The 17,368-nt window shown below is 39.1% G+C and overlaps 1 protein-coding gene and 1 long non-coding RNA gene across 4 annotated transcripts in view; both read left to right on the forward strand.

Annotated features, from left to right (window-relative positions):
* The window catches only part of PDE8A (phosphodiesterase 8A), a 155,870-nt gene that overhangs the window by 50,181 nt on the left and 88,321 nt on the right, over nucleotides 1-17,368 (forward strand). The window contains exon 1 of one of the 3 annotated variants that reach the window (XM_050796137.1): nucleotides 752-2,403. The exons of the other annotated variants lie outside the window; for them this stretch is intronic. The gene's annotated coding sequence lies outside the window, so the exon portion shown is untranslated. Of the gene's footprint in view, nucleotides 1-751; nucleotides 2,404-17,368 lie in introns of those variants that run through there. 3 annotated transcript variants of the gene reach the window in all.
* Nucleotides 696-4,620, forward strand: LOC126958108 (uncharacterized). The gene is made up of 2 exons (XR_007727104.1): nucleotides 696-758; nucleotides 2,682-4,620. It is a non-coding gene; the product is annotated as an uncharacterized LOC126958108 (long non-coding RNA).

Genomic DNA, 17,368 nt, shown 5'->3' on the forward strand with positions numbered 1-17,368 from the left:
TTCGGGTAATCACTTTTTACTTTTTTCCTCTGCAGCCTTTCTATATTGTCTGGATTTTGGAGTGACCATGTGTTACTTCATATTCAAAAAGAATTTTTTAAGCCATTTTATTTATGGAGGAAAAAAGTAGAACTTAAGATTTGAACATGGTAAAGTCAGCCTTTTTCCATCTTCCCCAGGGAAATTATCCCCAGCAGCTAGGAGAGAAAGAAACAGAAACGAAAACTCCATCTTTGAAGAAATTGGGATATGTCTGAAACCCCAAGCCAGAAAATAAGTAGAATGAGTTCTTCAAAGATTGAACCAGGGTATGAGAGGAAGTAGACTGAAGGCACTTGGAATTACAGATCTCAGGAAAAGAGAGAGAGATTTTCCACCGTAAGGGACACACTCTGGGATTCAAAACCAAATGCTTCATTTGAAATAGTGGAAATGAACACACAAGCTGATGGCAGGAGCTTCCCTGCAGCTAGTTTGATTCCAGGAGGCTGAAGAGGCTGGATTGAACGAGGACTTAGACAAGTAGTACTTGTAGGGAGACGTCTGATCTTGTGGTAGCAGGAAGGAGAGACTACACTGTGAATAGCTCCACAACTGCCTTTTGCTTTTGGTTAATGGGGGAGAGAGGTTCAAGAATACCTTCCACAACCCTGTGTGCATATATACACAGAGGCTTGCGAGTAAAAGAAAGAAGACTTCTTTCTTGTGAGTAGAAGAGGAGCCCTGGCTCCTCTCCCAAATGAATCTTCAAATAGCTGGTCCAAGCCAGGCATGGTGGCTCACGCCTGTAATCCCAGCACTTTGGGAGACTGAGATGGGTGGATCACTTGAGGTCAGGAGTTCAAGACTAGCCTGGCCAATATGGTGAAACCCCATCTCTACTAAAAATACAAAAATTAGCCAGGCATCGTGGCGGGTGCCTGTAATCCCAGCTATTTGGGAGACTGAGGCAGGAGAATCGCTTGAACGTGGGAGGCAGAGGTTGCGGTGAGCCAAGATTGTGCTGCTACACTCCAGCCTGGGCAATAGAGCAAGACTTGGTCTCAAAAAACAAAAACAAAAACAAAAAAAAAAAAAAAAAAAAAAAGAAAAAGAAAAAAACACAAAAATTCCCTAAAGAAGGAAACAAATAATGGGCAAAAGTTTTGTGGTACAAATCAAGAAGTTTCCAGAAATAAGAGAAAGCTTGAATCTACAGGTTGAAAAGACACACTGTGCTCTGGAAAAATTAACATGGAGTGGCCAGCCTTGCAACATCTCCTAGTAGGGTTATTAGATTTTAAATGTCAAGAATCATTCGGGCAGCCAGGCCAAAAGATCAAGTCACTTAGCAAAGGAGAAATTTTCACTCCTCTATATTATTAACGATCATGGGAGGACACTGGAGCAACAGTGAGAAACTCCATAAGGAAAGTCAGTGTGACTCAAGGATTTTTATATTCAATGAAATTGTTTTTTAAATATAAAAACAACAAATGCATTTTTCAATGTTAGAAATCAAGAAAGAATATTCTCATGAACCCTTCTTGAGGAATCTAGTTGAAGACAAACTTCAGTCCGCCAAGAGATAACTGGAAAAACTACAGCAAAGTAGATGGCAATGAGTGTTGACCCTCTAACTGTAGGTTAAAACAAATGTGGAGATTGATGCTGTAGAACAGAATGTAAAGGTTATATGACCTGACAGTGTACGGTGGTATAACTAACCACCTGTGAGAGGAGAGGGGAAAGAAGATGGGAGGTGAAGTAAGAGTGCTGTTCCCTCATCCTTAATAGCTAGGGTTCAAAGGGTACCATTTAAAGCTGACAATGAACTAATAGAGGTATAGGGTAAATTTAAAGCTACAAAGTTAAACAGTAAGAGTTAATATAACTGACCAAAATGGGTTAGCAAAAGGATGGTGCAGGAGAAAATATTTTATTTATTTAGTTTTATTAAAATTTTAGAGACAGGGTCTCACTATGTTGGCCTGGCTGGTCTTGAACTCCTCCTGGGCTCAAGTGAACCTTGGCCTCCCAAAGTGTTGGGATTACAGGCATGAGCCATCAAACCTGGCCCAGAAATATTTTAATTTCATCATTTTCATGGGGGTTAAATAGATACTATCTAAATAAATAAAGTTTGATAGATATTTATAAAAGTAACCATTAGACAAAATATCAGTTATCTTAAATATCAAAATACATGCACAAAGGAAAGTAGCCTCTACAAGGGGTAACAGAAACAATGGACAGATATCTGACATACCAATAAATATCAGTGGGAGTTGGGGTTACAACAGTCTTGGTCATCAAGAAGTCAGACCTTATATTCCACTAATATGTTTCTCTGACAGAAGAGGCAACTCAAAACCTGGTATTTCAGAAGCTTTGGGGTCAGCGGGAGCAGCACCTCACCTCTGGGTATGTATTTATTTATTAGACAGCGTTTCCCTCTTGTTGCCCAGGCTGGAGTGCAGTGGCGCAGTCTCAGCTCACTGCAACCTCCGCCGACCAGGTTCAAGCGATTGTCCTGCCTTAGCCTCCCAAGTAGCTGGGATTACAGGTGCCCGCCACCACGCCCAGCTAATTTTTTGTATTTTTAGTAGAGATGGGGTTTCACCATGTTTGCCAGGCTGGTCTCAAACTCCTGACCTCAGGTGATCCGCCCACCTTGGCCTCCCTAAGTGCTGGGATTACAGGCGTGAGCCACCACTCCAGGCCCTGGGTATTCACTTTAAAGTGATTTCCTTTTCCACTCAGCCAACTATAGTGAAGGTACTTAGTGTTTTGTTTAAAGTGATTCGTTTAACTCCTCTGAAAAAATTAAAAATTCAAAACTAATAAATGAATGAAACTAAAAAAGAAAAAAACAAATTATTATTTATTTTGAATAATTATGTTGGAGTTTTTGATGAAGTTCTTTTCTCAAGAGCTATTCCCAAGGACCAGGAAAATATATTTTGTTTTTGGAAGTTCTTGGACTATAAACAGACCAACTTCCTGAAGTATCATAATATGTGGTCACCTAATATGTGTATTTAATGTTCTCCTTTGTTTCACCCTCAGAACCAAAGCTGCCTTCATTCCTTGGTTTCATGGAAATAGTGTGCATATGTAACAGACAATAATAGCATACATGGAGATTCTAGTTTAAATGACATCTAGCAGTTGCTAACGACACCTTTCCAAATTTTCAGCAGGACTATCTGAGGTTGAAACTCACAACATCAAAAAACAGGCCTAGTGGGACACATATTTAGAAGTTATGGAACTGGATTGAAAAACATACTTTAAAACAGGAATATCACCCCTGGCAATTTGATAGAAAATGGGAAGACTTACTGACTTCCTTATGGCCCACCCCTCATTAACCATGGCAGCCAACTAAATTCCTCTGTTTATGTGGGTGCTACTTTTAACAGCAGTCAGGTACTGCATTCCCTGTCTTCTTCCTGCTTGCTCTTGGTACTACTCTATTCTACATCCATTCAAAGATTCTGGCTGCCAGCATATATCTGAGCAGTGAATGTGATGCTGCCTTAGAGGCTCCCATGATTAATACGGGAGCATAAACAGGAAACACCCCAGTAGTTGACCATGTTAGAGACATTGAAGGACAGAGTACCTATGCCAGGAAGCAGAGCCACTTTATTCCTAAAGCCTAGTGGACTTGAACCTGTATATATCAACCCTTCCCTCCCACCAAACAAAACATTAGTGCTCAGAGAGCAAGGCTGTGAGCACGCATACACTTTGGCTATGAGCAGATGCAGGATCCAGGTAGAATGTTGACCTGGGGTCATTCTTAAAGAGTTCCTGCCCAAGATGTTAGCTCATCAGGCTGAGAGAACTCCAGCAGTCAAGGCTGTGGGATCTACACTTTGGTAGAAAAGGAGAAAGGACCAAGAAAAGCCAGCTGAGGCACTGCCTCAGCTGCCCATCTAAAGGAAGTTGCAGCAGGAGGGACACAGTAGAGAATCTCTAGAGACATCACAAAAATGCTTCATAAGAGAAAGAGCTTTAAGCATCCATCAGTCCCCAAGAATGAGAAGTCCTCTTCTGACAGCACTGGTTAGGGACTTCTCTGACCCTTTCCTGTCCTCTCTGCCTCAGAAACAGCAGCTAGCAGGTTGGGGAGGAAGTGAGGGAGACAGAACAGTCCCCACCCCCAACTTCTTCCCCAGTGGCAGGCTGCCCCTGCAACTGGTCCTGCTATTAGAGAGAGGTCTTTTCTTCAAACGAAGGTTGCAGTTCTCTTAAGATATTGGACTGATTTTTTTTTTTTTTTTTTGAGATGGAGTTTCTCTCTTCTCGCCCAGGCTAGAGTGCAATGGCGCAATCTTGGCTCACTGCAACCTCTGCCTCCCAGGTTCAAGCGATTCCCCTGCCTCAGCCTCCCAAGTAGTTGGGATTACAGGTGCCAGCCACCACGCCTGGCTAATTTTGTATTTTTGGTAGAGACGGGGTTTCTCCATGTTGGTCAGGCTGGTCTCGAACTCCCAACCTCAGGTGATCTGCCCGCCTCTGCCTCCCAAAGTGCTGGGATTACAGGCGTGAGCCACTGCACCCAGCCTGATCACTTTCTTTTTAAAGTGAACTCTTTTTATGAAAGTAACAAAGTTAAACTTAATGCATAAATCATAAATGTACAACTTAATAAATATTTGAAAATGTAACCATCCAGATTAAAAAAGAACATTCCAGGACCCCATGAGATGCCCCTGTATTCCCTTTTGATTACCCCTCATCCCACAAAATATACTGTAGATTAGTTTTGCCTGATTTGAACTTTATTTAAATTGATTGATCATTTTTAATTACTGAATTGAGGCTTAATGTAATGTGAAATGAGCAGAAAGATATTTCAGAATATTTCGTGATGGTTCTTTATGGCCAGTATTTTTGTATATCCTGTAGAAATATGTCATTCCATTTATTTTCAAACCTCATTTGTGGGATTTTAGGGATACTAATGCCTTTTTGGGACTAGTGTGGATGTATTCTTCTTGTTATTACTGAAGTAAAGAGGAAATGATATCAGCAGATGTGCAGAGCTTTTATTTGCACTGAATACACTATTCATTTAGACAAAAAGATCATTTCTCAATTCAAATTGGAATATTCTAATTTAAGGCTTAAATCAGTTGTGTAATAATCTCTATGGAAACAAAGCTTTCTACTGTGTAGTAGTTGCATAAGTAACTCATTTCCCCTTGTAGATATACAAATTGTAGACGCAAATACTTCTTTTTCCATTTTCTCCCAAGAATACTCTTGAAATAGAAGATACTTTAGTCGTATTTGTTATGTTTTATAAAATTTAAAATCTGTTCAAATTTCCTGCTGACATACATTTAAATAAAATTGTTAAAACTTAAAAATTGTTGATGAGCTCACTTTCTTTTGCTAGTTGGGTTCAGAAAAAGAAGAATGAATTATCCTTCTTAGCTTTTGGGTGTTAGTGTCATCTAACTCTGCAAGGCTCTCTCCTGTTGGGGTGTGTGTGTGTGTGTGTGTGTGTGTGTGTGTGTGTTTTCTTATTAATCTGCAGGCATTCTTTGTATATTGTGGGTATGAGCTCTTCGTCAGTTTTATGTTTTGCAGATACTTTCTCCAACTTTGTGGCTTACTTTTTCATTCCTTTACATGGGTCTTTTGATGACCCGAAATGCTTAATTTTGAAATCGAACTTATCAGTCTTTTCCTTTATGATTAGTGCTTTTCGTATCTGGTTAAGAAATCTTTGCCTCAATGAAAGCAAAAAATAGAAAAATGAGATTGCATCAAACTAAAAAGCTTCTGTACTCAGCAAAGGAAACAGCAGCATGGAGAGACAACCTGCAGACTGGGAGAAAATATTTGCAAATCACACATCAGATCAGGGGTTAATATCCAAAATATATAAGAAATGCAAACTACTAATAACAAGAAAACACATAACCTAAAAAATGGCCAAAGGACCTGCATAGACATTTCTCAAAAGAAGATATACAGATGGCTAACAGATAAATGAAAAAATGCTCAATACCTCTAATGATCAGAGAAATACAAATTAAACCATAATGAAATATATCACCTCATACCCTTTGGATTAGCTATTATAAAAAAGACGAAAGATAAGGCTGAGGCTAGTGGCTCATGCCTGTAATCCCAACACTTTGGGAGACCGAGGTGGGCGGATCACCTGAGGTCAGGAGTTTGAGACCACCCTGACCAACATGGAGAAACCCTGTCTCTACTAAAAATACAAAATTAGCTAGGCGTGGTGGTGCTTGCCTGTAATCCCAGCTACTTGGGAGGCTGAGGCAGGAGAATTGCTTGAACCCAGGAGGCAGAGGTTACAGTGAGCCGAGATTACGCCATTGCACTCCAGCCTTAGTAACAAGAGCGAAACTCCTTCTCAAAAAAAAAGAAAAGAAAGACTAGGTACAGTGGCTCATGCCTATAAGCCCAACACTTTGGGAGGCTGAGACAGGAGGATGGCTTGAGCTCAGGAGTTCTACACCAGCCTGAGCAACATAGTAAGACCTCATCTCTACAGAACACAAAGTAAAAATTAGCTAGGAATCGTGGCACATGACTGTAGTCCCAGCTACTTGGGAATCTGAGGTGGGAGGATTGCTTGAGCCCAGGAGGTTGAGGCTGCAGTGAGCTAAGATCGCACCACTGCCCTCCAGCCTGGGTGACAGAGTGATATCTTGTCTCAAAAAAAAAAAAAAAAAAAAAGATGGAAAATAAACATTGGTGAGGATGTGGAGGAGAAAAGGGAACTTCACATGCTGTTAGTAGTATTGTAAATATATACAGTCACTTTGGAAAACAGTATTGAGGTTCCTAAAAAAACTAAAAATAGACTTTGCATGCCATCTGGCAATCCCACTTCTGAGTATATATCCAAAGGAATTGAAGTCAGTGTGTTGAAGAGATGTCTGTCTGTACTCCTGTGTTCATTGCAGTTTTATTCACAACAGCCAAGATGTAGAAACAATTGACGTGCTGATCCACAGACAAATGGATTGAAAAATGCAATATATACATGCAATGGAATACTATTCAGCCTTTTAAAAACCAGGAAATTATGTCATTTGTGACAACATGGATAAACTTAGAGGACTTTCTGCTAAGTAAAATAAGCCAGGCACAGAGAGACAAATACCCTACGATTTTAAGAGACAGCATTTTAAAATGTTCTTACCATAAAGAAATGATAAATATTTGAGGTGATGGATATGTTAAAGAAAAAAAAGAAAAGGAAGCTGAGTGTGATGGTGTGCACCTATAGTCCTAGCTACTTGGGAGACTGAGGCGGGAGGATCACTTGAGCCTGGGAGTTCCAGGCCAGCCTGGGCAATATAATATAGCAAGACCTCTTCTCGACTCCTGACTGCAGTGATCTGCCCACCTCAGCCTCCCGAAGTGCTGGGATTACGGCATGAGCCACCGTGCCCAGCCAAGACCTCTTCTCTTAAAAAAAAGAAAAGAAAAGAAAAAACATTTTTGCCTTAAGTCTCCTCTTTTTGTTTTGTTTCTGATTATGTACTCCCTTTGTCTTTCTGTCTTCTCTAGGCACCTGTTCTAGTGTGCTTAATGTATGTAATTTTTTCTGTGTTCATATAAAGTATATATTGTTATGTTCTTATGTATTTTTAATTTATGTAAATGGTATTGTATTATAGATCTCATTGTCTTTATTTTTTTCATTTGGCGTGTTTTTAAGATTCATCATATTATTATCCCCTAATTTGATATACTGAGAATGCTTGTTACCCCCTGCCACCACACATAACCCTAGACAGACATCTTTTCATATGTCCCCTTACAGATCTTTTTGAATAGGCCCAGGCTCATCGCTTTTGGGTTGTAGGGTAATGCAAATGCAGGCATTTTAGGCCAAACCTCAGTAATTGATTCCTGAACATCAGATGCTATACATGAAAATTTCAACCAGAAGGAATTTCTTGTTATTTTTAATGGGAAAAAATACGATTCATTACAAGTCAACTCAACCCCAAATCTATTTCCTACAGCATAACTGAAACTTAGTAAAGTAGTAATCTAGTCTGGTAAGATGTAAAGTGCTTGAAACATCATTTTCTGTTATCAGACATAGCTTATTAGTGAGTGTTTGCTTTGAATGCATCAACAAGAACCGTTTGCCTGCCCTCTCGTGACCTGCCATAGGAAGGCCAAGAGCAGCCCCACAGAGGATGGTGCTGGATGCCCTCTGCGCCAGCAGCTGTGGAGATGCACATCCCCTTTGACAGTCTGTGCTTTTCAAAATGTTTATGCACTTATGACTACTACAATGTTCTGATAAGTGTATTTGGATTATAATTTGATAATTTCTGCCCACCATTTTGTTAAAAATGTATTCATTTGGGGGCATATAAATACACATTTTTTTTCTTATATAAACACCAGACAACTTCTGCTCAAGATTTTGCCTTTAAACCCTTAGGAAGATGCAGCCCTGGGAAGAGACGGTCTTCCTTAGGAGAGGTTTAGGTTTCCTAAACCTTGTTTCCTAAACCTTCAGCCTGGGCTGTTGCTGCTATTTGCAATGAAGGGGCAGGCAATGATTGTCCAAGGCTGGGGCCTCACCTCAATCCCCATCCCTAATGTCCCCCATCCTTGATCTGAAGGCCTTCATCTGCCTCAGGAGTTCTCACATTCTTTGTTGATGTTGTTAGTTCCTTTACTATATACTTACCTTTCTTTCCTGTAGTTTCTCCTCTGAAACCCCAAGTTCAGTTTTCTTTTGGACGTAAGCAAATGACTTCCTTGATTTTTCTGAGATTATTTGAATTTAGAATTAGACATAATTAGTAGTAAAATTCCAAAAAGAAACTTTAAGAAACCAATTTTTTTTTTTAATAAAAAATAGTATAGGCCAGTTGCTAGTTGCTGAGAATACTTGTATAGCCCTCTTAAAAGAAGACTCAGAGGTTTTGTTTGTTCGTTTGTTTGTTTGTTTTGAGGGGACAGGGTCTTGTTCTGTCACCCAGACTGGAGTGCAGTGGTGCAATAATAGCTCACTGCAGCCTCAAACTTCAGCCTCTCTGGTAGAATACAGGTGTGTACCACTGTGCCCAGCTAATTTTTTGTAGAAACAGCATGTCGCTATGGCTGGTCGTGAACACCTGGACTCAAGTGATGCTCCTGCCTCAGCCTCTCAAAGTGTTGAGATTACAGGCATGAGCCACCACGCCCAGCCAAGAGATGGTTTTAACAGTAGGGCCTCAGGTTGAGGACAGCATTCAGAAGGTCTGATGGTTTAACACAGGAAGGAGACTGGGGTTAACAATTTACTTTTTGTTGCAGATTTTTTTCAGATAGCTTTCAGTCTCAAAACTCACTTTCTACCCAAAGCTATGACAGAGATAGCATGTTTAGTTTCCATTCCTGGTCAAGGATGCCTTCTTTGTTCTAGAATCAAAATAGCGGCTTTATGAATGGTTGTGCATCCACTTCCAGTAGTAATGGCTATACATTATGGAGCACTCAACTGTGTGGCAGGTACTGCATAGAGTGCTTCATATCTGTCACTCATTTAATCTTCACAATCACTGTTTTCCAAGTGAAGCTTAACATAGTGAAGAAACTCACCTAAAGTCACACAGTTTTTCAGAGGGGGTCAGAGTTCAAACCCCATGTCTGTCTAACCTCCAGAATACTGGTTTTGGGAACTGTGGGTGATTCTAGATAATTTGACTGTGGGATTGTCATTCTCATTGTAATCTCCTTAAATCCATTAAAGTTCATTAGCCAAGCCAATAAAGCCTAGGCTGGCCTTTGCAGTCAGGATGCTGGTAGTGATCAGGTAGGTAGGCAAACAGCTATAGAACCTCCAAACAAGGCTCTCTGCTGTCTGAATGTACAGTGTGTTACAGAAACATGATTGACAAATGTAAATATGCCTGAAATAGATTCATCCGAGAGAGAGGCAGGCTGCTAATTTGTTAATCAATTGATTCGGTATGCATATCACCCATGCCCGCTGAATTCAGTTTTTCTTTAGAAGGGAGTTAAATAAATAGCACTGAGTTCTCAACCTTTGGCTCCCTGCTCCCTGGGGCAGCCTGTAGGCCCCCCTTTTCATTCTGACAGATGAATAGGCAAGTGATCCATTTTATCTTTTGGGAGGGTGGAGGAAGAGGTAGATTCTAGTCTGGCCTTCATGATGTTATACCTCAGATTGCCACATTGGATTTGAGGATCCTCAGATCTCAGTGGCATGTTTGAAGAAGATCTCAGGGATTGGGTTATCTCTCCTACAATTGACTATTCTCATTTTTTATGGGTTAATTCTTACTAGTTTCACTTTCAAAGGTAATTTTAGCATTTCAGGAAAACTTATATTTGTCCCCTGTATTTAATATGTTAATATGATATTTAAGCACTAGATCCTACTTTGTACAGTATTTCAAGGTATCATGAAATTAATGGTTCTTTTTTTTTTTTTGAGACAGGGTCTCACTCTGTCGCCCAGGCTGGAGTGCAGTGGCACGATCCTGGCACACTGCAACCTCTGCCTTCTGGGTTCAAGCGATTCTCCTGCCTCAGCCTCCTGAGTAGCTGGGACTACAGGTGCCCACCACCACGCCCAGCTAATTTTTCATATTTTTAGTAGAGACAGGGTTTCACCATATTGGCCAGGCTGGTCTCGAACTCCTGACCTTGTGATCCACCCACCTCGGCCTCCCAAAGTGCTGGGATTACAGGCGTGAGCCACCACACCCAGCCATTGTGTTCTGAAAGTGCTTTGGAAAAATATAGTTTAAAAAATGCCTTGTAATTTGTATGTGCATATAGAATTATAATTTCATAGCAAAAGCTTTTTGGAAAATATTTGCTGTAGATACTTAGAATTTATTGGGCATTTACTCATTGTCAGGCATTGTGGTAACTACTTGAAATAGCTCATTTAGTCCAGATACCATTTTTTGCCCAACACTATGGGTTTGGGAAAAAAGGACATGCATGGTTTCACCCTAGCATATAACTAGAAGTTGCAGTCAGTCAGGGTAACATACAAAAGGTTCACAGTAAATATTTACTGTTTAAATCGACTGTTGAGAAAATTAGGAACAGGTGAGGGGAGGAAAAAGACTATGACAGTGGGGGACAGATAGTTTGGGAGAAGAACCAGGGAAAGCAGCTGGGAACTTTGCCTCAGAGTAGACCTTGGTGCCATCTTGTGGGTGGATCTGGAAAGGACCAAGCAGATGCACATCCGCTTCTACTAGGATGCCTTTGCAGAGCCCCAAATTTCCATGCAACACTGATAGAAAACTGCAAATCAGATAATCAGAACTCTGGTCTAGGAATCAGTGGATCTGTGTCCTGTCCATCAGCAAGTCCTGATCACTCTCTCCAAAACACATCCTAAATCTGTCTGTTTATCTCTGTGGCTGGCCCCAGGCCAAGCCACCATCTTCTCTTGTTTGGACTACTGCGGAAGCTTCCTTACTGGTCTTGCCTCTACTCTCATCCTCCATTGGTTCATTCTCCATTGGCAACCAAAGACATCTTTTTTAGAAAGAAGAATCAGATTATATCACTTCTTTGTATAAAACATTTAAGTGACTTTTCATGAAATTTAGAATAAAATTCAAATGTCCTGCCTTAGAAAGCACTGCATCGTATGATCCCTGCTTAACTGTAACTTCATCTCATGACCTTCTTTGTGTGGCCCCTGCCTAGCTGTAACCTGATCTCTTGACCTTCTTCCTCTTCATTTCCTCCAGTGTCCCACCTTATTTCCACTGTAGGTGCTCTGCACTAGCTGTTCCCTCTGCCTGGTACTCCTTCCTCCACCTCTTGCATAACCTTGCATAGAATGACAGGCTACTTCCTGTCATTCAAATCTCACCTCTTGCATTGCTGCCTCAGAGGGACCTTCCTTGACTCTTGATTCATTTACTCTCCATCACATCTTTCCCTGTTGTTAAGTAGAGATATTGTCTGTCATGCTGTCTGTTGAATCCTCAATGCCTAGGAGACCATTTGGCACATAGTGGATGTTCAGTAAAGATCTGTCAGAAGGATAAATGCTGTTTTCCAGTTTCTTGATCTTTTTCCAGCTAGATATAGATTAGGGCCAGGTTATTTTAGACTTTTCCTAATAGAGCATGAAAAGACCACAGGAATTAAATTCAGACAGAACGGAGTCCCATTCCTGCAACTGCTGCTTACCCACTATTTGACCATACTTCTCTGAGTGTCAGCTTCTTCATCAATAAAATGGAGTTGATGAGCTTACCTTGCTTATAAGGTAAGAACTAAATTGGACTTAAATATGATTGGATCCAAAGTATTTACGTGTTACTTTTTTCTGTTAAAACTGACTGGACCATGTTGTTATTTACATTTTCCTCTCCTACTACCCAAGGGACAGGATTAGGTTAGGTTCTTTGTACTCCTAGTATCTAGCGCTGCACTTGTCTTACAGTAGTAGGTGGTCCACAAGTGTCTGGATTTAGACTCTTCCACACCAAAAACTGGTATCTCCTGATTCTTTCCAGGCTGTGTCCCTTTGATCACATTATTTCTCTTTGTCCAGAGAGAGAAACAGATGGTCACTGGTTGTACATGGAAAGCCTGAAGGGATGGTATGGCTCAGGCCAAAACTGGATTTATGTCTTTACTGTAGTTCGTGGGTTTTGTATACAGCTAATGTAAATTGACCCCAGGATAACTTCTGTTTTTAATAAAGGGATGAAGGAAAAAAGAGATAGATCATATGATTGTTTTGTAGTTCCTAGGACTTACACTCTTCGTAAGATTTTTATTTCTGTTTCTTTCTTTTTTTTTTTTTTTTTAAGACAGAGTCTCGCTCTGTCACCCATACTGGAGTACAGTGGCTCTGTCTTGGCTCACTGCAGCCTCTGCCTCCCAGGTTCAAGTGATTGTCCTGCCTCAGCCTCCTGAGTAACTGGGATTATAGGCACCCACCACTCCCGGCTAATTTTTGTATTTTTGGTAGAGACAGGGTTTTACCATGTTGGCTAGGCTGGTCTTGAACTCCTGACCTCAGATGATCTGCCCTCCTCAGCCTCCCCAAGTGCTGAGATTACAGGTGTGAGCCACCACGCCCAGCCATTCTCTGTTTCTTAATGGAATAAAGTACCTATGAAATTATTCTGAAAACTAGAAGTCTTGTATTACAACATATATTTATGTAATAAGCTGGTATGAGTATAATTTCTAGATAAATGATTGGTTTAAAAAGATTAGCTGTTGACTGCACATTAATTCCAAAATATTTTTTGAATACCATGTACCAGACACTGTTTTGGGTGTTGGAAATACAGTAATGAATAAAGCAGGTAAATCCCCGTTGTTACAGAACTTTATATTCCAGTGGGAGAAACAGGCAAAAGAGAAGATAGATAATAAAATATGTAGTATACCAAATGGTGATTGGGAGCTAAGAAGAAAAAACAAAGCAGGCAAGGGACAGGGAGGGTAGAGGGGAGTAGAAATTTTACATAGGTTGGAATTGTGTATCTATTTTCTTTCTCACTCACCCCTAATCAAGATTTATAACATAATAACTTTGCCTTCTAGTACCACATCTAAATGATGTTAAATCAGGCAAACAGATCAAAGCTTCTAATAATTTGTTTCATATATCTGCCAACTATATTTACAAAAAATTTTACTTTACAATATTAAAATGCAAATTGGCACCGTCATATTGTCTGATTATAATCTTATAACCTTTTTAAATAATAAATCTTAATATATCCACAAATATTTAAAAGTATAAAAGATTAAATTTAACAACAGGTATAATTACTGATATCAGCTATTGAACAGAGTGTTGTTTCTATATTGCTTAAAAATGTCAGTTGCTTTTAAAGCTGAAAGATTAAATCAAAACTATGCTATTTAAATTGATTTGAAAATGACTATTCCCTTGTAAATATTAATGTGAAAAATAAGTTATTATTAAGAGGGCTGTGACCTGAAGCCTTAGGTCAGTTTGGTTATGATTTCCATACATAAAGAAAGGATGGATACAAGAATTCTAGTAGTTCCAGTCCTCTTTTTAGAGCAGTCAGGAAGTTGTTTACTCTTTGAGGACTCACTGCTGACGTCTGCTCACTGAGTAATGTCATCAGATTTCCTGGTGGTGGTTATTTTGGGGGGAGCAGCGGTAAGTAGTTGTCCGGCTGTTAGAAGACTCTGCTCCATAGAGGTCCTGAGAGCCGGATATACCCCGTAGACAGGATGTAAGGTTAAATGCAATCTAGTTAAGTAAATAAAGTAAGTGTTTAATGGTAAAAAGGAATTGCTGAAACATGAACATTTTAAAATGATATTGCTAAAATTTTACCCTGGCAAAATTCATAGTCTTAAATCTTTTAAAAGTGAACCCATAGCTACCTTTATTTCTTAAAATAAATCCAATGGTGAGTTACTTTTATAAGTTCACATCATAAATTTATGCTGTCCTTTGTACAAATCAAGTTATTTCACCAGCTTTTGGTGTAGACCACACATTCAGGATTGTTTACCTAGAAGGGTTGAGCCTTTTGCCCTGAGCTTTCCAGACTTTTATCTTTTCCCTCAGCTTGTGACAAATATAAATATGTATATACATACTTTTTATTCATGCTGGTCATTAATATTTAAACAATTTATTATTGCCTTTATTTTTCTTACTGGTTTCCTTAAGTTTGTACTGTTGACTTTCTCAAACTTAATGATTTGAAAGCTTAGTATACTTATTTATTTTGTGACAAAAAGGTTTTAGACTATAGATTTTGCCTCTCATTATAATTTAGCAGTGGTATCCTGTAAGTCTTACTACATAATATTCACTTTTATTTTCCAAGTAATCTGTAGGCATAGTTTGCATATCTCTCTTTGATTCAATAATTTTGTGAGTTAATATTTTTAAGTTTTCTAAGGAGATAGGATTTTTTATTGTTGCTTTAACTTAAGTTTTTAATTCCTAGTTTGCTTCGTTGAAGGATAAAAACTGTACAGTTTTTACTTTAGGAATATATAATAAGGGTTTTTTTGGTAACCTCATATATCATGTTTTTCTAATATTTATAAATATTTTCTTTCTTTCCATTCAGACTTTATTTTTTATCTGTTTGATCCTTCTTAGTAAATTTCATGAGTATTCTGTCAGAGACTGAGACACCAATTCATATAAAGGACCCAAGTGGCTCTCTGACCCTGCTTTATTGTGGCAGTAGCAGCATCCCTCCAGTTTATGCTTTTTTCTGCTTTCTCTTATGAAACTGTGCCCCATACTGTAGGAAATCAGCAAAATGATTTTCTTTCTCTTCTTCCTGTCATTTTCTTCCTTTCTTCTTCCTGAGCAGTTCCACTGCATTCTCCTAGCAATAGATCAGTCTCATTCATTTGCTCATTGCTTTAAACTTGTTCATAAAGTGCTGGTGCAACAAACAAAAAACTCATCGTTCAAATTGGTCTCGCAGAGCCTCTTGCTTTCCTTCTTCCTGCACTGTGAGAGTATGATGATTATACAGACCATTTCAAGCACTTGAAAGTTGACTTTTAAAAAATAATAAAGCCAGGCGTGGTGGCTAACACCTGTAATTCCAGTACTTTGGGAGGCTAAGGCAGACGGATCACTTGAGGTCAGGAGTTTGAGACCACCCTTGCCAATACGGCAAAACCCCGTCTCTACTAAAAATAACAAGAATTAGCCAGACGTGGTGGCTGGTGCCTGTAGTCCCAACTACTTGGGAGGCTGAGGCAGGAGAATTGCTTGAACCCGGGAAGTGGAGGTTGCAGTGAGCTGAGATCGCGTCAGTACACTTTAGCCTGGGCTACAGAGTGAGACTCTGTCTCAAAAAATAAAAAAGAAAATAAAAAAGAAAATGATTATACAGACCAGATCTCTCCTTTTTTCCTGATTTTAAAAAATGTGGCAAAATACACACAACGTAAAATATACCATCTTAACCAGTTTTAGGTGTATGCTTGAATGGTATTAAATACATTCATAATGTTGTGCAACTGTGATCACCATCTATCTCCTGAACTCTTTTCATTTTGTAAAACTAAAACAAGGTATCCATTAAACAAGAACTTCCCCATTCTTCCCTTCCCACTCTCCCTGGCAAACACATTCTGCTCTCTCTATATTTTGACTACTCCAAGTACCTCATATAAGTGGAATCATAGAATTTGTCTTTTTGTGACTGGTTTATTTCACCTAGCATAATGTTCTTACTATTCATCTGTTCCATAGCATATGTGTCAGAATTTCCTTTTTATGGCTGAATAATATTCCATTGTATGCATATATCACGTTTTAAAATACATTTATTCTTTTTTTTTTTTTTTTTAAGAAAGAAACAGGATCTCACTGTGTTGAGCTCACTCCCAGGCCCGAGTGATTCTCCTGCCTTAGCCTCCCACTTGGGAGGGACTGCAGGCACATGCCACCACTCCTGGCTTTGTTTATTTGTTCATCTGTCATTAGACACTTGGGCTGTTTTCATGTTTTAGAAATTATGAATAATGCTGCTATGAACATGGGCATACCAATTTCTGTCTGAATCACTGCTTTTTATTCTTTTGAATGTATACCCAAAAGGGGATTGTTGGATCATATGTTAATTCTATTTTGTTAATTTTTTGAGGAATTGCCATTCTGTTTTCTGCAGCAGCTATACCATTTAATATTTCCAGCAACAGGGGACAGAGGTTCCAGTTCTTCCATGTTCTCATCAGCACTTGTTGTTTTCTGGTGGTAGTGTGAGGTGGTGTCTCATTGTGGTTTTGATTTTCATTTCCCTAATGGTTATTGATATTGAGCATCTTTTCATGTGCTTATTGGCCCTTTCTTTTATTAACATATCTTCTTTGGAGAAGAATGTCTGTTCAAGTCCTTTGCCCATTTTTGATTGGGTTGTTGTTGAGTTTATAGAGGTTCTCTATATATTCTAGATATTACTCTCTTACCAGATACATGATTGGCAAATACTTTCTCCAGCTCTGTGGGTTACATTTTTACTCTGTTGTCTTTTTATGCACAAAATTTTAAAATTTTGATGAAGTTTAATTTGTCTCTTTTTTCTTTTGCTGCCTGTGCCATTGGTATCATATCCAAAAAAATCATTGCCAAGTCTAGTGTTGTGAAGATTTTGCACTGTATTCTCTTTTAAGAGTTCTGTGTATTAGGTCTTAAATTTAGGTCTTTAATCCATTTTGAATAAATTTTTGTATATGGTGTTAGATAAGGGTCCAACTTCATTCTTTGAATGTGGTTATTCAGTTTTCCCAGCACCATTTGTTGAAAAGACTCTCCTTTCACCATTGAATGTTCTTGGCTCCCTTGTTAAAAATTATTTGACCCTATACACAAAGGTTTATTTCTGGGTCCTTTATTCTA

The sequence above is a fragment of the Macaca thibetana genome, chromosome 7, assembly GCF_024542745.1.
Source record: "Macaca thibetana thibetana isolate TM-01 chromosome 7, ASM2454274v1, whole genome shotgun sequence".
Lineage (NCBI taxonomy): Eukaryota > Metazoa > Chordata > Mammalia > Primates > Cercopithecidae > Macaca > Macaca thibetana.